The sequence below is a fragment of the Symphalangus syndactylus genome, chromosome 8, assembly GCF_028878055.3.
Source record: "Symphalangus syndactylus isolate Jambi chromosome 8, NHGRI_mSymSyn1-v2.1_pri, whole genome shotgun sequence".
In the NCBI taxonomy this organism is placed as follows: domain Eukaryota; kingdom Metazoa; phylum Chordata; class Mammalia; order Primates; family Hylobatidae; genus Symphalangus; species Symphalangus syndactylus.
This window is the reverse complement of record NC_072430.2, coordinates 55,085,124-55,097,186: the sequence shown is the minus strand read 5'-3', so window position 1 is coordinate 55,097,186 and position 12,063 is coordinate 55,085,124. Positions and strand designations below refer to the sequence as shown.

At 36.7% G+C, this 12,063-nt stretch overlaps 1 long non-coding RNA gene across 1 annotated transcript; it reads left to right on the top strand.

The window, feature by feature from the left end:
- Positions 1-5,499: 5,499 nt before the first annotated feature.
- LOC134737446 (uncharacterized) lies at positions 5,500-11,149 on the top strand. The gene is made up of 2 exons (XR_010122349.1): positions 5,500-7,880; positions 9,213-11,149. It is a non-coding gene; the product is annotated as an uncharacterized lncRNA (long non-coding RNA).
- The last annotated feature ends 914 nt before the right edge of the window (positions 11,150-12,063 follow it).

Genomic DNA, 12,063 nt, shown 5'->3' with positions numbered 1-12,063 from the left:
CCTTCTTTCTCCTCGTTGATCAGCCTCCACCCCTTCTGTCTGTGGGTAGGATGCACACATCTAATAGGATGGTTTCAACTCTGTTTTTGGAATGTTTTGATTTAAATGTTGTCGGGGGGGAAAAATGAAAACCAAACTAAAATTCAGATATATTGAATTCATCACTTCTTCACCATGTCTCCAGCTTTTGAGTCTTGGACAAAGAATGGATTACTTTGACAGGAGTTGTTCTTTTTACTGTGGTCTGTTATCTCAAAGTGTTTGTAAATTAATTTGCTGATGATGTTTCTTTAATGTACTGTCCCCAGGCCATGTACCAAATGAAATCACTTGCGCCATAATAGGATTTTAGTCTTCTGGAGGCAGAAGCAGAGCGATCAGGAAGAGCATTTGAGCAATCATTTGTAATCACATTTTAAACATTTATTTAAAGAATTATATATAAATTGTATTGCTAGAACTCTAATGACAGGGATCGTCACTGTGTTCCGTAACTTTTAATTTGTTGGTTATTGATGTTTTATACTACCAAATACACTGAGCCTGGCGTAGATATTTTATGGGCCCAGAGGATATAGCATTAGAAGCAGCTTGAATATTCAAGCCAGCATTAGCCATTTCACTTTCAGAGATAAATTTAGGCTCAGCCTAATTCAGTTTTGTAATTTACATACTGTTCTCAGAGCTCAGAACACTCAGAATATGAAGACATAAAGTCATTTCATTTTTTTTCTTGTCTATTTCGTCATCTTTATTTGAATAATAGGCTGGGTTGAGTTTGGCCTTTTAGTTGCAGGAGAACCATAACAGATTTACACATGTTTACTGCATCATAACAACCAAACTTGTTTGGATAGTCAGATCAGCTTTAATTAATTATCCAGATGATTACCTGTATGTTTCAAAAATAGTTTACACCTCCTTCACCCAAAATGCATGACCAGTGGCAATACACCAGAAATATCTGGAGTTGTTATAGAATCTACTACTTTTTTTCAACTTGATCATTTGCAATATCTTCTTGCAGTTTTTTTAACTGTCTGATTACAATCTAGTATCTTTGGGAGGCAGGGTAGTGGAGTCTTTGAGTCAGAGCTAGGAGGCCAGGCTGGGCTTTGCTTCTATGTGGTAGATTTGTGACTAATGGCACAAATAAGGTCTACAATTTGATTGAGTGTTTACTATATGCTAGGCACAGTGCCAGTCACTTTCTATGAATTATTTCAATGATCTTATGAGCCAGTGTTATTTCTATCCTTACTTTACAAATGAGGTTTCTAGAGAGTTTATGTAATTTGCTCCAAGTCACACAAATAAGAAGCAGCGGAGCTGGAATTCAGACCACTTCCATCTGACTTCAAAACCCAAACTCTTAGCCACATACCAGAATGTAAATTATTGAACTCATCTGGGCTGTAGTTTTCTCATCTGGACACTGAGGAGGCTGAATCAGGTGATGGATACATAGTTATCAGCTCTGAATGTTTTGAGTTCTAATCCAGCCAAGCAAACAGACGTAGGAACTTATGTTTGCTATATATTTTAACCTGAAAGTGGCTAGAACCATCCTCCAAAATTGATACTGAAAACATTTTAAATAGCTAAACAGCTTGCAAAGAGGTAATTGTCAAACTGATACCAGCTGTGAAGGCTTTTCAGCATTTTAACAACCCATGGGGGTATTTTTTTAAGAGGAATAAACTAAATGGCTAAGTGTGTTGCCCATGGAGGAGCCGAGACTCAAATCTAGAACTCCTGAGAATTTTCTCTGTACTTTCAGGATCTGATACATTCAGTATATTAGGCTAATTTGTTGATGATAGCCAGACAGTCTTTATGAACCTTGGAATCATTTGATATGATTTTTTTTGGTCTTGATCTGTTAAATATCTTTCCTGGAGGTGCACTTGGGAGCCAGAACTATAAGTTTATTTGTCATTTGGTTCTCTAATCTGCCACCTGCCTTCCCTTGTATCACTCATTAAAAGATTCTTAATTGGTCATAAATGCCGTAGATATTGCATTACATTGGAAGATAAAATGAGCAGACATTTTAAAAAGATACATATAAGAAAGTCATGTTTGCTCATGATGAAGTTACTCATCTCATTTTCTAGTCTTTCCTCACCGTCACCTACACTATAGTAATTCATTAGAGCTTGTTAAAAAAATTAGAGACCTGCCCAGCTATAATGCTAATAATAGCCATTGATGCTTCTCAATGTGAACCCAAGAAAAGTGACTTCATTCTTCACTATTTAGTTAAAATGCAGTCTGGCTTTGTTCATGAGGCTAAAGCATCTAAGCCAGTGTAGGGAAGCAATAGCAACAACAACAACAATCAATCAAGCCAATTGCCTGGCATTCTGTTGCTATGGCAATCAGCTGATTGACTGAATGTTCTGCTCTTAACTTGTTGCCATAGTGCTACTACTACACCTGCTGAATGCTGCAACCTGGAGGCTCTCAAAATGCAGTCCCCAGACTGGCAGCATCAGCATCACCTGGAAATTTGTTAGAAATGCAAATTCAGTGCTCCTAGCCCAGATCTACTGAATTAGAAACTCTGGGGGTGGGACCCAGCAATTGGGTTTAACATACCCTCCAGATAATTCTGATGCTCACTAACATTTGAAAACTACCATTACATGAATTAGTTAAACAGTTTAAAAAGAGGTACAAGTCCGAGGGGGGAGGGACAGCATTAGGAGATATACCTAATGCTAAATGACGAGTTAATGGGTGCAGCAAAACAACATGGCACATGGATACATATGTAACAAACCTGCACATTGTGCACATGTACCCTATAACCTAAAGTATAATAATTAAAAAAAAAGGAGTACAAGTAATTGTCACACAGGATAACCCAAAGCTTCACCAAATTATTTGATTAAATCCTTAAAAAATATACCAAAGAAAATGCAGTTTGCTAAAAAACAGCCCCTGAGAAACCTGGTTTCAGTGATGCTTTCTTTGTTCTCTATACAATCAGTTTTGTTCTTCTTTCCCAAACTTTTGAAATCAGTGAAAACTCTATGTAAGCTGAGTTTGCTTACTGAATTCAGGGACTGTGTAGGTATAGTAGCAACTATTGTCTTTGCTTCAGTTCAGTTGTGAATTATCATGACATACGCATTTAAGATCAGATACACCAGTGTTTTAAAATTCTTCATTCCCTTAACAAAACATAACAACTATAACTTAAGGCTCTCTTGGGTTAATAATCCACAGTGGTGCCAGTGAAAAATTGGAATGCTTGGGAATGATTTTGTAGCTTTTCTTACTGACTGAGGAAAATCATTTAGCTACAAAAAGTTGCGGGAAGCTTTTGTAGCTTAGATGCCACTGAGTTGGAGGACAAACTAGAAAAAGCAAATTCTTGAACACATTTTAAATATATAAGCTTAGAAAAATTTAAGATTTTAGTGGAAAACCATCAAATGTCTTGCTGTAGATTTATTTAACTAACATACATTATTCATTGTTTTGTGAACTAAATGGTTTCAACACATAGAAATATTTGAGGATGTGTATTAAGGGTAAAATAAATGATGTTTAAATATGAAGTTTCTTTCTGGCCTGGTCCCCTGAGGTTGGATGAGAATTGAACTGGACTCAATTTGTTTTCTAAATTCATTCAGTGCTTTCTCTAGGAAGCTGCTTGTCTTTAGCTTTTAAAGTTGATCCTGCCTCCTTTTTGTGATATGAGTGCCACCTAGAGTACACTCTGGGAACTCCCTTAAGCACTATCGTTAAACTAAAGGATTACTGAAAATTGGCTTTTGGAACTCCGTCCTTCCTTAAACAATTCAGAACCTCAGTAGCAATCGTATTTTAAAGGAGAAAACAAAGGTCTTCACTTTCAGAATTATGACAAGGTCAAGTTTGCAAGTCAGAACGTTACCTAAATCTTTCATTTTCTTAGAACACCGTTAAACCATGTGTTAGGACGATGGCTACACCATAATCATATCATAGAGTGTTTTGTCTATAGATACACCATTATTTCTTTAAAGTGTAGTTGGGCTGCCAACTATTTTATGCCAATTTGATTAACCTGGTAACGCTAAATGTCCTCTCTGTATTAGGCAGTTTAACTAAAAGAATGATGAAAAATTTCTTTTCTCCTCCCATTAAATTCCATTTCAAATTTGGGTGTGTTTTGACATTAAATGGCATGAAATAAAATAGTCTATTGGTATTTGATTTCTGAGGGGCTGCATAAGGAAATGAACGTGAGTATCCTATCTAGAACGTCTGTTTTGGGTGTGAATGGTGGTATTTTCCTGCCTGCAGGCTTTTCAATCCAGGGCAGTTGTCACTGCTTCACCACGTTGAAGGGAGAATACCAATTTCTGGGATCACCAGTTTATTTTTATAGATAAAATTTATATTATAAGATACTATTTGCCACAATAAAATCTGACCTTTCCCCAATTATTTTATTTGTTTAGCTTATCCAACAAAAGTATTAACATACATATTAACAACGTCGAAAGTAGCCTACTTTAAGAGAAAATATGCAGAAGAAGAAGATTTACATCAAGATTACCATGGGTATTTTCCAAAAGTAAGGGTTTACTTATTATTATTGTTTCATTTTTATGACTATTTTCAACAGTAAAAAGCTGTAGTTTTTGTTTTTCTAAATGTAGATTTAATGATCGTGTTTGCTTTCCAGCACCTGATATTACCTGAGGACAGAACTTGCATTCTGAAACTTTCTCTGGAGAAGCTCAGGTTTCTTGAAGACCCAGAAACCTACTTAAGAAGGTCTGTGTTAATTAACAATTTGCTGAGGAAGATACATCTAGAGACGGAGAAAGAGAGCTATGAATACTTTAAAGAAGCTCCCTGTTATAAGACTGCATATTCTGATACAAGAAAACGGCTGAAGTTTATGGTACAGGAATGCTGTTCTCAGTCTCTCTATTATGAAGAGCTGCATTCGTATCATATTGTGCCTTATGCTTCGGATAATGCCATTTATGAAATGGGCTACACTAGCAGCCACTTGGAGCAAAATTCTCAGTTGCTTATTTATAAAATGAATTAAAGTAACTGTTAAGTCCATTGATACTTTGTTTCTAAATGCTTGAACTGTTTATAGTGAAGATGTTAATATAAGGCACTCATTACCAGTGCACTTGATATCAAAGATGAGATGCATGCTGAACTGATTGGAGAGAGCAATGGTTATTACTCAGCAGTCCTTAGAATCATCAAATTGAATAGAAAATATGTTCGCATATGATAAAGCGGTCTTTTAGCGCTTTAGAAGCAAAGATTTTTTTTAAACATAAGATTTGTAGGAAGGGGCCTACATTAAACAATTATACAGATGAAAAATTTTCTTTTATGCCCGATTTCCAAATTCTGCCACTCTTACTGGAAAGTAATGAAAGTAACAGATTAAATTGATAATGCCATGTCCCTGAGGATGAAGGGTGGAACACATTTAATTTTCTGTAAATGATATGAGGAAGGGCTGGTTCTTTAAGTGCTTTGACTTGTCAAGCATTGTGCCAAATAATTGTCTGACACCATTCTCCTTTTACCATTAGTAGCAATTCAAGATGGGGCAAAGACACTGCCACTAAACTGCTGAATGTAACAACCAGATTACTCCAAGCTGATCCATTTTGCTATTTTGTGGGGAGGGCTTAGACTTTTCTCTTTAAAAGTGAAATTTAACAAAATAGCCTTGCAGATGGGCTTATCTATAAGTTCTACAGGTTGGTTAAAATTTGTGGTGGGCCTTTAGTTAGCAGTTTACATTTTATTTATTTTTTTTTATAGGCTGCGTGAAGCTCAGGAAAAGAGTAGGCAGGTTAAAATTTGTTTTTAATGAGTTGATACTTTTTAGAAACCTTATCTGCAAAAATTAATGAGAACAACAAATTCCACATGATGTTATTTCTTCATCTAGCTAAGAGTACATTTAAGGCTGCCTGGATGAAACTTTGCACTGATATTTGTATAATAGTTGATCATTCACTATTTGACAAATTGTTTCAGAATGCCTTTGATAGTGAAGTTTAGATAAGTCCCTATGTTTTGCAGTTTTACAGATAATTATTTAACAAGTTGGATAGATTCATGAAATTGTTTGAAGTGGTTCATACTGTTCTTTCAGGTTTGAGTGAGATGTCTGATTTCAGTGTCTGAAGTTTTGTCCTATGGAGCATATCATTTAAAGAATTGTCATTAACTGATAAAACAGATTGGAAAAACTAGGTGCCAAAGGTGTATTTAAGAAAATACCAAAGACTCAAAGATGAGTGTTAGGAAGACTATGATAATGAAGATAAGAATCTAAAGTAAGGATTGCCTAGGACATAGAAGAACATTGTTAAAGGGGTTTGGAATGATTTGCTTACTAATGTGCTTTCAGAACACTTTGTACATAATAATGGTAATCAAGGGCACTGCTTTAAATGAAGATACTACAGACCTTTAGGAATCATATGCCTTGGAAAACAATCTATGTATGGTGACTTGTCAACAAAGTATCTTCCCTAGTTGGATGCCAACTTGTAACCAAGAAGACTTTCTTCTATTCAAGAGAAATTTGGTTTTAGTTTTGATTCAATACTTGGTCCCTCTAACTAATTACTGGGGTGATTAACATGAATTCCGTTGGTATAAAGAGTATTGGTTCCCTAATTAGCCTGCATTGTTGAAGACCACATAGATGTATTATTGATAAGACTATGAGGCTTACGTTTAATTACTCAATCAAAATTACGAAGAAATGCTTTAGAAGAAAGTAAAAAATTATAATTTAGGTTAATTTTTAAAGGCAACTTAGTATAAATGACAAGCTAGCTTTGAAATACAGATTTAAATGTTTAAAAATTAATTTGAGGGCAAGATTTGGTACCAAAGTTTCAAAAATTTTATTTCACTGCTTATAAAATACTTTATCAGAACACTTCTTTTAAAAAATAACATCTTATTTGAAAAACTCCAAATTTGATGGGATAGTTACACCATCATACAATTTTGAAGGTAGAATTAGCTTTCTAATACTTTAAAATATTTCCTGAAATGAACATTTCACTTGGTTTAGGACCGTGTCTATAAGTAAAAGACACCAATGCTAATAGATATGACTTACAAAAATGCCACATATCGAAATTGATTGAGGATTGAAATATATATACTTTGGCATAGAGAAGAGAGGAAGAGAAAAAAATATCAAAAAAGTGTGACATTGTAATATTTATTGTGTTTAATAAATCTTGAAGAAAGAACTCTTGAGCAATGAACCAGTGACAGATATAAAAGCCTGTTTTATTTGATGACATCATTAACTGAGTTTTCTCATCTATACATTCATACATCGAGAAGGAACTGTCTTAAAAACCAGTGGTTTTTTTTTAAGTTCTAGCATACATGTGCAGAATGTGCAGGTTTGTTACGTAGGTATACACGTGCCATGGTGGTTTGCTGCACCCATCAACCTGTCATCTACATTAGGTATTTCTCCTAATGCTATCCCTCCCCAGTGATATTTGTTAATATGCTTTTTTAAAAAAGTGTCTGCCTTGAAACAGGTAATTAAAAAATATCTTGTAGGGCATTTAATTATTTTTCCCAATAAACAACTCATAGATAAGGGGTTGACTAATGTTATCTTGATTTAGAAAATTTGTATGTAAACTGTGTAAACTTGTCTGAGTGAACTAATAGGCTACCGGGGTTTTAGCATGGCAAACTGATACGTAGGGAGACCCAAATACAGGCTTGCTTTGCTGACTACCCAGCGTGCTTTATTACAGGAGATGCAAAAGGTGGAAGACCAGTTACAACTTTTTTTTTTAAACCTGGACATCCTTTCTCTGGTGACAAGAGCCGTCCTTATGATAAGGAAGGTGAGATAGAAAATAGAGAACCTTTGGTAATGTTGATCTTTCATGTGGGTGTCCGCCTAGCCTAAAGGCCAAGTAAAGAAGAACATAAAAAAGTAGAAGAGGAAAAATGAAGAAGAGAGGAAAAAGAGGGCAGGGCCAGAGAAATAAAGAGTAGGATTAGTAAGTGAAAGCAAAAGTTGCTTTGTTGTGTGTGTGGGGGGGTGTTCTTGCTTGCTATAGTCAATTTTGCTTTCCTGTGTCTGCTGTACACAAAACACCTGATCTCTGCAATGCATTGAGCCTTTCTTTCATTCACCTGTGATGCATAAGACTAGATTCTTTTCGGTATATCTACTATTTGCAAAGTGTTACTACTGTAAAATTTCCCGGAAACTGAGCTCTTTGGGTGGACAAGCAAAGGAAAAATAGAAAATAATTAAGGTGAGGGAAAGGCTAAAGGATAAGCCTGTGTATAAATGGAAAATGAATAAGCTCAAATGCATTATCTGGTTTCAATGTAACACCCAAGATTTAACAAACTCAGTGCTAGAAGACTTGAAAATAAGTGCAATTTACCACCATTTATTGAGCAGCTACTATGAGCTGGGCACTGTGCTAGGGCTGGGGATACATAAGTGAATAATGCACAGTCCCAGAACTCAGATTATTTGGTTTTGTTTTACCAAATTCAAATGCAGTACCTGCATTTCTCTTTTCCAAACTGGGATGGCTATCAAACATGTCTTTCAGAAAGTGTTTGCAGGTGAGAAGATGCGCAAGGTGAAGGAAAGTTTTCCTGACCCAGATCTTAGAAGGAAAGGAGAGGGTACATTTTGCTTTACGGCGTATTTATTGTTGGCAAAAAGCCACTATTGACTAAGGGAAGTATGGCTGACCTTAGCCCACCCCTGGGGCGTATCTTGTGCGTGTGGTGGGGAGACAAATCAGGTAGGGAAAAATTCCTTCTCCCCTTACCTCTCTAGCTCCCATGTTCTTTTATGGAACAAATCAGATTAATATTAATGTTAAGGAGAGCCTTAAAGGAGAAAGAGAATCAAGAAATCACAGCCTGAAAGTTGTGTATGTTGTGTGCAAGCTCAGAGGGTCAGCCTTCTTTAATTTGCCTTCTGCTGGTGAATTGCTTGAATGAACTTCGGTATTTCTTTCTTTTTTTTTTTGGAGACGGAGTCTCGCTCTGTCGCCCAGGCTGGAGTGCAGTGGCGCGATCTCGGCTCACTGCAAGCTCCGCCTCCCGGGTTCACGCCATTCTCCTGCCTCAGCCTCTCCGAGTAGCTGGGACTACAGGCGCCCGCCACCACGCCCGGCTAATTTTTTTTTTTTTTGTATTTTTAGTAGAGACGGGGTTTCACCGTGGTCTCGATCTGCTGACCTCGTGATCCGCCCGCCTCGGCCTCCCAAAGTGCTGGGATTACAAGCGTGAGCCACCGCACCCGGCCACTTCGGTATTTCTTAACACCAGGTACTGGAGCCCACCTTCCTTCTCTCCCTCTGGTTTCCTCTTTAAATCACAGCCTGACCCCAGTCTTTATAGTCCATTGTTAAGTGGAAGTTATAGTTCTATTCTTCACCCACACCTTGCTCCCTATCATTGATACTTAGAGGAAAGTAACAATTTGCAGTACTGGCTGAACTCCTTTGGGAAAGTTTCTGGAGTGTATCAAACAAGAATTCATCATAGTAACATGGTCATTACTGGCTGAACAAAATTCTTTTTGAAGCTATTGTACTTAGTCATCAAATAATTGTTTACTAAGGCAATTTTCATGTTTCTAGAATTCAGTATAATAGTTAACAGTTGTGTATGTCTCACAAAAGAAACTACTTAGGTTGGAAACAGTGGAAGGTTGTGTATAATTAATTCAATCAGGTCATGAATATTTATGTAACATATGGCATTTTAATTTATATGTTCTTATTCTCATATTTCATTACTATACAGCAGCAACAAGATAAATTTCAGGTTTTTTGTTTCTTTATTAATTGGGCCATGTCTAAAAGTTGTTACATTCCTGGTTGAATATTACGGACAAAATTTCCCCACTAAAGTAGTTTTGTCTTTCTCAAGGATTATCCTTTAGGGTTGGGTGGATTAAAAACATGACATTAGTTCTTCTTGAGCATACAAGTCACTAGGGATCTTGTGAAAATACAGATTCCTTTTAGTAGGTTTGGGATGAGGAATGAAGGTCTTCATCTCTCAAATCTCCCAGGTGATGTGGATGCTGCCAATCCATCGACCACACTTTGAGTTGGGAGATTCTACATCTTTTGAGAAACATGCACACTGAAGCCTATACTCTTAAACTCTCAAAGACTCTGTGTTCATGTCTGTGTTCTGCAAGAATTTTTTTCTTTTAAGAAATAAACTGCATAAAGTAAAATCAGAAAACCACAACACTGGTTTTCCAAATTTGCCACAAATACTATAATACTCTGTAGAGTAAAATGCAAAGATTATTCCTCTTACAAGTTTTCTCTATATCAAGTGCAGGAAAGGAACATGGGTAGAGTCATGTAGCATTCTTATCAGTCAGGAGATGACACGTGGTAAATTTCTCTTCCTGATTTTCCTCTTGATTATACTCACATAAGGGAGCTCCATTTGGTAACAAAGATGAAATTCTGTTCACAGTTAACAAGAATTTAGCAATTTCTTGCTTGGCAAAATCTGAGACAACCTTACAAAAACATCCTACATTAAATTCAGAATTTTGGGTAGCTGCATAAGCTGAAGATTATGGAAAACCCGAGCTGAAAATGGCACCTGGATCTGTAACTTCATGTCTTGAACTCTTTTTTGAGCTTTATTCTGTGAGATCTTCCCCTACAGTGATTTTTCTATTTCTCCTCAGTCGCTGGGGTCTCAGTAAGGGGTGGAGGATTGGTGTAAATGAGAGAGTCACATAAATTGTCTAATTTGAGCATGCCAAGTGATTTTTGTCAGGCTCTTTTGGTCATAAAATTTTGGTATAGCTATTGTGAAATATAGTGTCATAAATTTGTCATAAACCATTAATGAAGGAAGAGAAGCAGAAATTTATTTCTGTGGGAATGCACTCAAATATCAAGCAGATGGTGTTCTACAACATTTATTTGGGAAAATGTGTATCTGTTACATAATCTAAAATATGTCTTTTTCACATTTAAAAATATTTGGGTCATGATTTAGAGTTTTTATTGGATTGTTTTTTAAACTGAGAGGAAGAAGAAAGGTAATTGTATTTTAAAACATTTGACATGTTACTAATAAAATTTTATTTCTGGTGAAATATAGGTGCCTTTGTTAAGTAGGGGAGGTGGGATCATGAACATCTGGCAGCTGCTGTATGTCCCTTTTTTCCAGAGGCATCATTTTAAAGTCATATGCGTATATTTCTTTCAGCAGTTTGTTTTCAGCACAGTTTGCTTAAGGATTTAGAAGATATTCCCAGTCTCCTGGCACAGTTTCTTCGCTGAGTGACCCTGAAATGGTTTTTAGATAGTGCAAGTCATTAAAAAGACACAACAGAACTGACTCCATTTAGGCATTATTTAAACATAACAACTATAAATCTCAGGGTGAAAGACAGCTCTTCTACCCATTGAACAGCAGTGGGTGTGTGCATCATTCTCCATGATTCCTTAGGTGAACTGGGCATTAGATGAACTTGGATTCATTAGGTGAACTGGGCATTCGATGAACGTGGATTCATTAGGTGAACTGGCATGCACCAAAGAGATAGTGTCCCTCTCTTTCTAGCAGGAGCTAGTGTTTGTTATCAGCTTTGCAAACGGATGATCCTGGGGCCCCTGCAAAACACTGACTCACGTGGGGCACCAGTGGCCATGTAGGTGTTTCAAAGCAAATAACCTTTTTCTGTGTATATCCAGTGTTTTAGTCTGTTCTCACTGCTAATAAAGACATACCTGAGACTGGGTAATTTATAAAGGAAAGAAGTTTAATGGACTCACAGTTCCACATGGCTGGGGAGGCTTCACAATCATGGCAGAAGGCAAATGGGGAGCAAAGTCATGTCTTACATGGCAGCAGGCAAGAGAGCTTGTGCAGGGGAACTCTCATTTATAAAACCATCAGATAGCATGAGATTTATTCACTACCATAAGAACAGTATGGGGGAAACCTCCCCCGCGATTCCATCACCTCCACCTGACCCCACCCTTGACATGTGGGGATTATTACAAT